Genomic DNA, 13,682 nt, shown 5'->3' with positions numbered 1-13,682 from the left:
CTGGTTCTTTTCGGAATGTGAAGTGACCTCTCAAGGATAGGATTCGCTAATGAAATTTCTGTACAAAGTTTAAGATTGTGGCGCGACCGCTACGGTCGCAGGTTCGAATCCTGCCTCGGGCATTGATGTGGGTGATGTCCTTAGGTTAGTTAGGTTTAAGTAGTTCTAAGTTCTAGGGGACTAATGACCACAGCAGTTAAGTCCCATAGTGCACAGAGCCATTTGAACCATTTTTTTAAGATAGTTACTGACTTGGCAGAATGGCGGAGAGGCCCGCCTACTCAACTTGAATAATTATCCTTTAGAATGTTGCTAGGCACGGTCGAGGCTGTCATGTGTGAAATGCGGAGAAATGTACTGTTGTGGAGGAAATATGGGGCTCGCAATAGCTGTGGCGCACAATACCGTAAGCTGCGATGACTGCTGTCTGCGCCACTCGCTGCTGACAAATAAGATAACTCTCGTTCTATCTGGATTGACCTTCGCCAATCAAACTCTCCCTACGCCTTGATGAAGTCAAGGATTCCTATTCGCCCCTAGTCTAACTATTGGCGTGGTACACCAGTCAGATAACCAGTCCACCACGATGCCACTCAAAAATTCACTCGCATGCGTTTAACTATAACTCTGTCCGTTCGCACCACACAATAAGTGTTTCGGCCAACACAGTGAACAACACTTAATCGCAAGGACTCAATATAGAGTCACACTTCGATTTGCTCTCGACAGAGGTGCTCTCCCAGTGAAGTACTGAGGAGAGACTTGTTCCTCGCTCCAAGAGCAACAATCGAACGGCGCCTCTCCACGCCAGACGTGAAGGGGTATATTTTTTGGTCTCTTCCATTACTCCTTCAGCTCAAGGCGTCAGAAATATCGTCTGCCAATCAGCATTGCTCTTCTAAAACGGGAGAATGACGTTTCGTTTAAGGCGGCCAATCCGGAAACCTGTAGTATCGGCATGAATGAGATTTTCACTCTGCAGCGGAGTGTGCGTTGATATGAATCTTCCTGGCAGATTAAAACTGTGTGCCGGACCGAGACTCGAACTTGGGATCTTTGCCTTTCATGGACAAGTGCTCTACCAACTGAGCTACCCAAGCACGACTCACGCCCCGTCCTCACAGCTTTACTTCTGCCAGTATCTCGTCTCCTACCTTGTTGTATCGGCGTTTAGCGTTTGCTGTCTCCCTGTGAAAATCTCCGAAATTGCGTGCTATGTGTAAATAATGCGTAGGTTGGACGCTCCCACACAATGTAGCGGAATTTGCTTTTAAGCAGAGCACGGGGTCGTTCCCCCTTTCACTCGGGCACACGCTGTCTGCTCCATGGGCGGCCGAGATTGACTTGTCCTCTGAAGGGACCGGACTCCCGGTGTGTGGTCTGCCCCTCTCGAACTAAAAGCTCCTGTGACCGTCGTGTCTGGAATGTATGTGTGTACACCAGCCTCGAGCATTTCAACCCCTGTGCACACTTGTTATTTGCATATCGTTTACACGAATTCATACAACATTGACATTATCTTATCGAGTTTGGGTTCGAATGAATCGTCTTGATGTGCAGAATATGATTGTGAGGGCGGAATATAAAAGCAATGAAGGTCACGAGACCACTACGTCTTACATACCTCCCTCCTTCTGACAAAATTTTTGTCTGGGGCTTGTCAATGCCGCGGAAAACATTGACAAAGTCAGGCAAAAATTGTTCTTTTAGATTTTCCAATAAACTTTTCTCTGCCATTCTTAACATTTTTTTTCTAATGATTTCTTTATAGCTATTGTTTCTATTTTTAATTCTAAAATTTATGTTTTGTTGTTAGGAAAATATAGACTTTACAATGGTTGTTATTCTTTCTCGTTGCCAGTACGTGTCTCTGTTTTTCTTTTTCATTTCCAAAAATTGTTTTTACAATATTAATTTTTCTAAACTCGTTAGTGTACTGCGTATCATGTTTTAGTGTGGTTATATCTTTTCTTCAGTCAGGCTTTGCGTAAATGTTCGCAAAAGATCATTTGTGTTAGTTTGTTTTATTTATTTAGGCATTATCTTTTTCTTTTTGTGTCAGTGTTTTTTTTTTTTTTTTTGGAGGAATGAAGAAGGGTTTACTCTTAATTCTATCCTCGATATTAAGGTGTTTTTGAATGTTACTTAAAGAGGAAAAATCCTGCATAAATCCTTTTCTAAATAGAGTTTCCATGAGTTTCTGAGATTATATAACTATACTAAGTTTCTTTACAAAAGGTTTAAGGTATCTATAAATTGTGGACTTTACATACATAATAAAAATAATTACTTTTACAAGAAAGGAAAAAGGTACTTTCACAAATATGTCATTTTCTTAACTCTGCATTTGTGTATAATGAGTTTTTTCCTTTTTTGCTGCGTCAGTTTCTGTGCTCGATGATCCCCACTGAAATACTGTAAGGCGGCGGCTCATTTGTATGGGTGTCACAAATCATGAGAGAAGCACTCTAGCATGTGATGCTGGGTCTTACTTGTTGACATTGTCATCATGGAGTGGTACTTTTAACCGATGACGATAACTGTGGTTTACTGCATAAACAGTGATGTCTTGGTAATCCTTTGCTGTCACACCTGGGACGGTATGGCAGTTCGATTATTGTAGTTGACTACCGACGATCGTCACCCAATATTGTGCTGTGACGTCTTGGTACTTCACACCTGGTTCGGTATGGCAATTTGATAATGTGGTAGGGAGAATACTGTTCATTTTGCTGAATCTATTTCTAGATAATGCTGGTTGGTGCTACTTAATATTCCGTTTGCCGTTCGCTTGTATTTGTTTGACGATTCAAGGTTTATTTTTGGAAAGGTGGTTGTAGTAGTTGCTATGCCTCAAAGTTCATGGAAAGACGTTTGTAGCAATTTGCTTTGTAGAATAGGAAAGAAATGTATCTTGCTGTCTTCTGCCCTTCTTCATCTTGCATCTTCTGTTCTTCTCTTCTTTCTTGCATTCTTCTGTTCTTCTTGGGCTAGGAATATGTGAATTTTAGTGTAGGAGTGATATAAGATTTGTAGGATCTGACTGCCTTTCCAACTGTTATTTGAGGAGTTTGTAGATCTTAGTAATTTTTTTGTTCCTTCATTGTCGTCTCGTCATATTATGATTCTCCCCACACTCTGCTGTTGTGTAGCAGTGTCGTGACATACGAAATGTCCATGCTGCGCGTTCTCCTCTTGAAGTCCAACCTGGTTCCAACCTGCATTTCTTTTGTGGCGTTGGTCTTCATGTTGTTGTTATTGCCCTAAGTGCTTTCTCAACATGTCTGTACCCTCTCCGTCGCTATCTCGAAGCATCTGGTGTTAAGGGAGCTGGTGATTGGTGTTGGTGGCGATGTCCCTCTGATGCGTAGAAATATTTACAATTTTTGTTTTACATATATTTGTTATTTACAAAAAAAGACTCTGATTTTATATAATGCAAAAATTTTCTGATAGTGGCAAAAATTATTGTATAAATATGACTTATTTTCTTTTTTTCTAATTATGACCTACCACTTCTTCATTCTTTTAATTGTTGTGTACCATTTATTATTTGTGTGCATGTTGTAGTGTACTTGATACTACAAGAGATTGTTAGTGTGTATTGTGTCTCTTTTTCTTTTAATTAATGAGTTATTTTGTTGATTCTTAATTTATTTTATATTTAGTGGTTAGTATAAGATAGGGGGGACGTTAGTTTGCCTAACCTCTTCCGCATTTTTCAATTCAGTCTTTACGTTTTGCAGTATTTGGTGGCCTAACTTCTGCATCTGGTTTCTCTTTGCTGTGTTGTTCTTGTCTCTGTGGACCATAATTTCCTTTGTAATTATTCGCGCCCTGGTCTCGCCAGTTGCTGTTTCTAACATCGTGACCTCTTTCAAAGTACGCTTGACCGTTGGCATTTTGATTCCTAAATCCATATCCGCCACTGTATGAGTGTCCATTACCGTTCCTATTTCGGTACCAATTATTCTGGTTATCGTTTCTATGTCAATTGTCTCCATTGTGCCACTGTCCTTGTCTGTTAAATTGCCTGAAATTATTGGTGTTAGGATTACGATTATTATTATTATTAGAATATTCGTTCTTAGTCCTCTCCTTTTGCTGTTCCCTTTCCTTTCTTTATTCTTTCACCTCGTCTTTTTAAAACATAAATTCAAGTTCCCTTAAAACCTCTTTGAATTCTTCGGTTTTTTTTTCATTTTTTCCTACTGCCGCCTGTTGATACTTTACTGGTAATTTCATTCTACACAGACGTATCAGCTCTCCGTTACTGTATGGTTTGTCTATACATTGATTCTTTTTGTCCATTGTATCAAAGAATTTTACCACGCTTTTCTCTCCTGAGTTTTCATAATGTGTCATCTGAAGTAACACGTATTTAATTTTGTTTTGCGCCTCCTTGTACCAATATCTTTCGAGAAATGCTGTTCTGAACTGTAGGTAAGACGTGCAGGTAGCCGCGATCTTTTGCATCACCTCTGCTACTGTCCCTGACATGTGTGCACAAGTGAAATGAAGTTTGTGAGCTACGCTCCAGTAGTTTGGTAAGCCTACTTGAAACTGGTCGATGAATGTGCGTGCATGCAAGCTACCGCCTTCTTCCTTGAAATGTTGAAATTTTCTAACTGTAAGGAAGTGGTCTGCATCGTATCTAATCATATATCCGGCATTGTGGCTGATTCATGGACTCAAATAATCTGCCACTGCTTGTGTCGTCGTGTTTATTCTCTGGTAATCTACTGCCTGTCTGCCTATTCTCAATTTCCTGACTCATATCCGCGTCATATCGTATCATTGGTGAACAAAAGTATTGTTCATGTGTTTCTGCTCTCGTCGTTCGTGGTATAGTACCTGTGCTGCTATTATGTTGTGTCGTTGGATTTACTGGTTCAGTTGGTATCGGCTGAATGTATGTGTTCCGTTTTTCTAGGTACTGTGCCTGGTCCTGTGGCGTGTCATGCATTACTTTAATCGAGGTTTTCTGTTTCGATTTCTGTGCGAGTGTTACGTCTAGCCTTGGTTCTACTTGAACTTTCTTAGACGGCGCGTGTTTGTGTAGTGAATTAATGCTTGACGCGTCAGTTGTTTAGCTACAGGTGTAATCTGTCTCGATCTTTTCTTCGATAGTTTGTATCAACTCTGTTCGAAGCTTTACAAACTGATCTTTGTTTTTAAGTTCTATTTTATTGATCCACTGATCATATTTTTTCAGTGCAACCTTTGCGACCTTGCTTTGAATTGCTAGTTCTTCCGAAATTTGTATTGCTGTTCGAGTGGCTTTTTTCGTAAAACGTTCCACCTTTTTGTCAACGTTTACAGTGTCAAATTGGACCTTGTCCACGTCAGTGCGTAATTGCTGCTGACCTTCTGTTAGTACCTGAACTCTTTCTCTAGATTCTTTCGCGTCTTTGTTTATCTGAGTGATCTGACTATCAATTCTAGCGATCCTTTCTTCCATCTGAATTTCGATCTGTTGAATCAGTGTCTTTATCTCTTGTCTCAAGTTCGGGTTATCCTGTTTCAATTCCAGATACTGTTTTGTCATCTGTGTATTAATATCCTGATTCTGTTTCGTCATACTAGCGTTCATTTTTTGTAACATCTCCATGATCGCGTCCTGTCCTGTAACACTACCTTCTGCTGAACTATGTATTCTCGATCTATTGTTTTCCACTCGGCCAGTTACGTCGTTTACTGGGCTATGCTATGGCGTTTCCAAGTTTGATAACAGCAATAACCCGTGCTCTCTGTGTTGAGGACTAGTTGCGTTTGTCATTGAACCATTACGTGGCGCAAACAACTCCGCATTCTGCCCTCTCTGTTGTGTATGTCTTGTGTTTGCAGGTACAGTTGCGTCTGTTACGGAAACTTTTCGTGGCGCTCGTAACTCCGCAAAATTCTGTGTCTGCTGTTGGGGCATATTTAGAATGTGTACGATAGGTTCGATGTATTCTAAATGTCCCCCCTCTTCCTCACTGTGTACTTCTCTTTGAACGTTAGCTAACTGACGGTTCATTGATTGTATTGACGCGTATTCTGTCCCCGAATATGCGGCAGACAAACGCGTTTCCTGTGCTCGTTTCGCTTCTAATCTTTGCCATTTCCTACGTGGGCTGTCTAGTTCTGACTCAGAATGTGCCCTACCTGGAATTTCATATTCTGGAAATTCGATGTTCTCATCCCTTCGATTCCTTCGATTCCCATCTGTTTGATGTCTCAATTTTATCCCAGTCTAACTGAGCCTGCTGATTCTGCAGCTCCCCGACTGTCCTATTCTCTGATTCACCGTCTGTCCTATTCTCAGGTTCACCTTCTGTCCTATTCTCAATAATCTCGTTTACATGCTGTCTATCTGGTTGATTCTCCCCCATCTTGTCTACTTGCTGTCTCTCACGTAACCTTTTGGCCTGTGCTCTCGTTTACAACGGCATTCTTTCAACACACCACAACCATATCTACAAAACTGTACGACCACTTACCTGTTGGTTGACCCAACAACAACAACAACGTCGTGACTTCTCGGCTAATGTTCTGTCTGCTCTGATACAGTCTCCAATCTCTACCTGTGCGCTTGCGAAGGGAGAAAAATGTTATTCCTTAACTCTAACTTACATGATGCTGCGTCACGCTTCGTCTCTTGCGTCTCTGCGTCACTCTGCGTCTGTGCCTATCACCTGAAAATTCTATGCCCTAACAGCTACACAAAAATAGTAAAAAATGCAAAAATTTCCAACACAATAACACACGCCCTTTTCCCTACAATTCTGCTTTCTTCACTATCTGAATCTATTCTGATCCCAATCTTTTCAAATAGCTATTTAAAACATGAAAGAAAGTTCTTCAAAGCTCTACTGCTGCGACCTGCCGTACCTAACAATCCTGACACTTTCCTATCCTGGTAGCTTACCTATTTTACCTATCCTGGCAGGGTGGCTATTTTCTGTGGTTAATGGGGGGGGATCTGCTATTCTGTTATTTTGTGCAATGGATTAATCTGAAATGTACCCTTTACCCTGTGGCTCCGGCAAGATGCAATTTCCACCCCCACACTACTACAGAAGTCAGATAGACGCTCCTAACGTTCTAAAGAGAAATATGTGAAAAACTTTCAGCAATAAATATCTTCTGGAGTCGTCTGCTGTAAGGAAATGACACAAAAATTCATAAAATTTCTTACGTAACTAGTGAGATTCTTGGGTACTGGAGTAGTGCTAGTTAGTGTAAGAAAAACATGAAACTAACGAAAATTATTATTTATTTTGCAAAAATTCTGAGAAATCACAATGGCACTTTTAGTTATGAATTGAACAAGTTATATCCTGGTTCTTTTCGGAATGTGAAGTGACCTCTCAAGGATAGGATTCGCTAATGAAATTTCTGTACAAAGTTTAAGATTGTGGCGCGACCGCTACGGTCGCAGGTTCGAATCCTGCCTCGGGCATGGATGTGGGTGATGTCCTTAGGTTAGTTAGGTTTAAGTAGTTCTAAGTTCTAGGGGACTAATGACCACAGCAGTTAAGTCCCATAGTACACAGAGCCATATGAACCTTTTTTTTAAGATAGTTACTGACTTGGCAGAATGGCGGAGAGGCCCTCCTACTCAACTTGAATAATTATCCTTTAGAATGTTGCTAGGCACGGTCGAGGCTGTCACGTGTGAAATGCGGAGAAATGTACTGTTGTGGAGGAAATATGGGGCTCGCAATAGCTGTGGCGCACAATACCGTAAGCTGCGATGACTGCTGTCTGCGCCACTCGCTGCTGACAAATAAGATAACTCTCGTTCTATCTGGATTGACCTTCGCCAATCAAACTCTCCCTACGCCTTGATGAAGTCAAGGATTCCTATTCGCCCCTAGTCTAACTATTGGTGTGGTACACCAGTCAGATAACCAGTCCACCACGATGCCACTCAAAAATTCACTCGCATGCGTTTAACTATAACTCTGTCCGTTCGCACCACACAATAAGTGTTTCGGCCAACACAGTGAACAACACTTAATCGCAAGGACTCAATATAGAGTCACACTTCGATTTGCTCTCGACAGAGGTGCCCTCCCAGTGAAGTACTGAGGAGAGACTTGTTCCTCGCTCCAAGAGCGACAATAGAACGGCGCCTCTCCACGCCAGACGTGAAGGGGTATATTTTTTGGCCTCTTCCATTACTCCTTCAGCTCAAGGCATCAGAAATATCGTCTGCCAATCAGCATTGCTCTTCTAAAACGGGAGAATGACGTTTCGTTTAAGGCGACCAATCCGGAAACCTGTAGTATCGGCATGAATGAGATTTTCACTCTGCAGCGGAGTGTGTGCTGATATGAAACTTCCTGGCAGACTAAAACTGTGTGCCGGACCGAGACTCAAACTTGGGACCTTTGCCTTTCACGGGTAAGTGCTCTACCAACTGAGCTACCCAAGCACGACTCACGCCCCGTCTTCACAGCTTTACTTCTGCCAGTATCTCGTCTCCTACCTTGTTGTATCGGCGTTTGGCGTTTGCTGTCTCCCTGTGAAAATCTCCGAAATTGCGTGCTATGTGTAAATAATGCGTAGGTTGGACGCTCCCACACAATGTAGCGGAATTTGCTTTTAAGCAGAGCACGGGGTCGTTCCCCCTTTCACTCGGGCACACGCTGTCTGCTCCACAGGCGGCCGAGGATGACTCGTCCTCTGAAGAGACTGGCCTCCCAGTGTGTGGTCTGCCTCTCTGGAACTAAAAGCTCCTGTGACCGTCGTGTCTGGAATGTATGTATGTACACCAGGCTCGAGTATTTCAACCCCTGTGCGCACTTGTTATTTGCATATCGTTTACATGAATTCATACAACATTGACTTTATCTTATCGAGTTTGGGTTCGAATGAAGCGTCTTGATGTGCGGAATATGATTATGAGGGCGTAATATATAAGCAATGAAGGTCAGGAGACCCTGACGTCTTACAATGTGACTTGGGAGTGGCTGGTGCACAGTAAGCTTCTGACTTGAAAAAAAATCTGCTGGGACAAGTAGAGGAAACAAAGTTGTCGTTCCTCACAGGTTTCCCATCCTGTCCAGCCACCAACCAGCCCGAGGGACGACTTTTTCGTTTTTGAAGAAGGAGCCCTTCACCTTGTCAACGGAATTTAACGCTCGTCGCCATTTCGCAGACTGTTAAATTCTCTCAGTATGGCCCTATCATAGATCAGATACCGAAACACTGTACTGAATTATGTAAGAAATCTGACTACGATAGTCTCTTTACTCTCTGATTTTTTTCTTTTTGGGAGAAATCTGCATTTACAGTTATTAATCAACACATCGAAACAAAAATAAGAAATTAAATACATCAATGTTACTTGTAACTAGGGGACCAACCCTCTGTAGTAGCATATATCTGATTTCAATTAATTGGTGCCTCTTTCTTTGTTATTTGACCTCTCGGCTTATGTCGAGCCTGACCTGAGTTAGGGAGTCACAACATCAATGCCAAGTCTCTTATATACTGTCATATATGATCGGTTGAGTTTCTTAACTTATTAGCTGTAACGACGCGCAGCATTAAAAAAAAGGCAAAAAGTGTGACATTTCAAAGCGGAAAAAGGACCTTGTGCTTTCCGAGAACTCGGTGAACTCACTTGGAGGTATGAAACACGTGGTAGATTAACCTGAAGACCAGAGAAAGTTGTAATAAACTCCCGTTACCCTCAGCGAAACAAACACTAGTATTTGAGTACCAGACAACAAATTTCATGTGCAACTACAATTCAACAGACCATCGGTCTTTGACTAAACATGTAAAATCTTTACGCTTGTAGATGCAATGTGGTGATTTTCTTTTGTCTATTGTATCCGACGGTAATGTAAACATTTGACAGCCCGCATCTCGTGGTCGTGCGGTAGCGTCCTCGCTTCCCACGCCCGGGTTCCCGGGTTCGATTCCCGGCGGGGTCAGGGATTTTTCTCTGCCTCGTGATGGCTGGGTGTTGTGTGCTGTCTTTAGGTTAGTTAGGTTTAAGTAGTTCTAAGTTCTAGGGGACTTATGACCACAGCAGTTGAGTCCCATAGTGCTCAGAGCCATTTGAACCATTTTTAAACATTTGACACATTAAATCAACTGTAAGGGAGTCAGATGTCTAAAGCTGTTCTACAGAAGGGACTTCGACTGTGTAAAGAAGTCGGCCGCTGTAACCGAGCGGTTCTAGGCGCTTCAGTCCAGAACCGCGCTGCTGCTACGGTCGCAGGTTCGAATCCTGCCTCGGGCATGGATGTGTGTGATGTCCTTAGGTTAATTAGGTTTAAGTAGTTCTAAGTCTAGGGGACTGATGACCTCAGATGTTAAGTCCCATAGTGCTCAAAGCCATTTGAACCATTTTATGTTTAAAGAACCGTGGTTCGCTATAAGCGTATTCGCTTATAACAAATAACAACCAGATACACAGTCGGAAAAGAAATGCAACACCAAAAAAATAATTGATGTAAAACAATGAAATTTCTGGAATTAATGTGTCTAGATAACACATTTAAGTGATTAGCATTCTCCTTCTGTTGCTTATCCATTAATGGATGTTGGCGACCACAAGTTGCACCTTTCTTCTGGGAACCGCAGTATGTAATAGCTGCTCTACACTTTGTAGTCCAGTCCACTGCTTTATATTGTCCAACCAGGATGTTCTTCTACGCCCTTGTCTTCCTTTTTCCTTCAATCTTCCCTTCTATTATTAACTTCAGAAGCATATATTTGGTGTTGCGTACTGTATGTCCTAGGCATGCAGTTTTTCTTAATTTAAGCTCTGTCAACATTTGTCGCTGCTTGTTCATTCATTCCAGTAATTCGGTGTTGGTTATTCTCGCAGTCCACGGTATTTTAAGCGTTCTGCAATAAATCCACATTTCAAAGGCCTCTAACGTCTTCGTTGTTGTCATATTTAGTGTCCATTGTTCAGAGACAAATTGGACTCTAAGGTTTAGGTCTAGGTCTGTGCTTCTAAGAATATCCTTAAATTTTATGAAGGCGTTTCGGGCGTTCTCTATGCGACATTTTATTTTCAAGTCTGTTCGCCAGTCTTCACAAAGCCAGGTTCCGAGGTATTTAAACTTGTTGATTCTTTGTATTACAGACTCTTGAAATCGTAGATTTGCATCTTTAATGAGTCGGGTTCTCGTGTGACAATCATAAAATTAGTCTTTTGATGTTAATATTCAGACCTGGAATACTGCTGTAATCTCCTACTATGTTGACGAGTTGTTGAAGGTCATCTAAATTATCAGCTATCAATATCGTGTCATCAGCATAGCGAATGTTGTTGATGTACACTCCGTTAACCTTTATGCCTTTTTCTACGTCATCAAGTGCCTCCTCAAACCCACTCTCAGAATATAAGTTAAATAACAGGTGTGACAGTATGCATCCTTGTCGGACTCCTCTACATATATTGAACAAATCTGTGACCTCATTATCGAATTTAACCTGCGCCGTCAGATTCCAATATAAATTCTCTATACAGCAGTTATCTTACTCATCTATATCAATTCTTTTGAGACCTTCCATGAGTTTATGATGTTGTACTCTATCGAATGCTTTTTCGTAGACAATAAAACAGAGACCTACATTTTTACCCTGATCATAGCAGTTTTATACTAGAACTTGTAGTGCGAGTAATGCTTCCCTTGCACCTAAATCTTTCCTAAATCCGACCTGTGTCTCACTAATGAATGTCTCACATTTTTCGTATAGCCTTTTATGGATGATTCTCAAAAATATTTTCAGAGAATGGCTCATAAGACGAATGAGTCTATGATCTTCACATCTTCTCGCATTCCTATTTCTTTGTTAAAGGAAGGAAAGTTGATGATATCCATTTGGCAGGATAATGACCAGTGCCATGAATTTTGTTAAACAGTTTGTGTAAGAATTTTATTCCTTCTACATCAAGGAGTTTAATAAGTTCGATTGGAATTTCATCAGGCCCTGTGACTTTGTTGGTTATTGAGTTTTTGATGACTTTGTCGATTTCTTGTTTCATGACTGGAGTTACTGTTAAGTAGTTGTTCCTAGAAGTCTCAACATTTGGTCTATCATCTGAAAAGAGGTTCTTAATGTAGTCTTCCTATATCTCTTTCTTCTCAATGGTATATAGAACTATTTTATTATTTTTTTGGTCAATAAGGAGATGTTTTTTTCTTCTATATATCCCTGCAGTTTCTTTTAACTTCCTCTGTAAGTTAAAATCGTCATGTGAAGCTTGCAAGCTATAAATTTCCTCACATTCATATTGTAGCCATTCATTTTTTCTGCTCTAATCTTTGATCTTGTGAGTTTAGTTTGATCTGACTGAGCATTATACCTTCACTGTGCGTCCATCAATGAAATATTTTCATCAGTCATGCATTTCTGTTTTCCATCTCTTCTTTTATATCCTACTTTTTCTCGAGCAGTGGTTAGCATAATGTTTTTCATCTTCTCCCATACTCTAGTACTATTATCTTGGTCAATGAGAGGTTTCATTGTCACTATTTTGTTGTTGATCTCCTTGCTAACGTCACTTCTTAGTTCAGGCTCATCGAGTTTTTCATAAGCTATCTTTCTTTGTTGAGTTGGTTTTTTGTGTTTCCAAGTTTTCGTTTTTAGAGAAGCTACTAGTAGTGTATGGTCAGATGGAACACCTGCTCCAGGATAAGTGGATGCTCTTGTACCTGAAGTTCCAAAACGCTTGTTGTTGTTGTTGTTGTGGTCTTCAGTCCTGAGACTGGTTTGATGCAGCTCTCCATGCTACTCTATCCTGTGCAAGCTTCTTCATCTCCCAGTACCTACAGCAACCTACATCCTTCTGAATCTGCTTAGTGTATTCATCTGTTGGTCTCCTTCTACGATTTTTACCCTCCACGCTGCCCTCCAATGCTAAATTTGTGATCCCTTGATGCCTTAAAACATGTCCTACCAACCGATCCCTTCTTCTAGTCAAGTTGTGCCACAAACTTCTCTTCTCCCCAATCCTATTCAATACCTCCTCATTAGTTACGTGATCTACCCACCTTATCTTCAGCATTCTTCTGTAGCACCACATTTCGAAAGCTTCTATTCTCTTCTTGTCCAAACTAGTTATCGTCCATGTTTCACTTCCATACATGGCTACACTCCATACAAATACTTTCAGAAACGACTTCCTGACACTTAAATCTATACTCGATGTTAACAAATTTCTCTTCTTCAGAAACGCTTTCCTTCCCATTGCCAGTCTACATTTTATATCCTCTCTACTTCGACCATCATCAGTTATTTTGCTCCCTAAATAGCAAAACTCCTTTACTACTTTAAGTGTCTCATTTCCTAGTCTAATTCCCTCTGCATCAACCGACTTAATTCGACTACATTCCATTATCCTCGTTTTGCTTTTGTTGATGTTCATCTTATATCCTCCTTTCAAGACACTGTCCATTCCGTTCAACTGCTCTTCCAAGTCCTTTGCTGTCTCTGACCGAATTACAATGTCATCGGCGAACCTCAAAGTTTTTACTTCTTCTCCATGAATTTTAATACCTACTCCAAATTTTTCTTTTGTTTCCTTTACTGCTTGCTCAATATACAGATTGAATAACATCGGGGAGAGGCTACAACCCTGTCTCACTCCTTTCCCAACCACTGCTTCCCTTTCATGCCCCTCGACTCTTATAACTGCCATCTGGTTTCTGTACAAATTGTAA

Source organism: Schistocerca nitens, chromosome 6 (genome assembly GCF_023898315.1).
Source record: "Schistocerca nitens isolate TAMUIC-IGC-003100 chromosome 6, iqSchNite1.1, whole genome shotgun sequence".
NCBI lineage: Eukaryota > Metazoa > Arthropoda > Insecta > Orthoptera > Acrididae > Schistocerca > Schistocerca nitens.
This window is presented reverse-complemented; position numbering follows the sequence as displayed.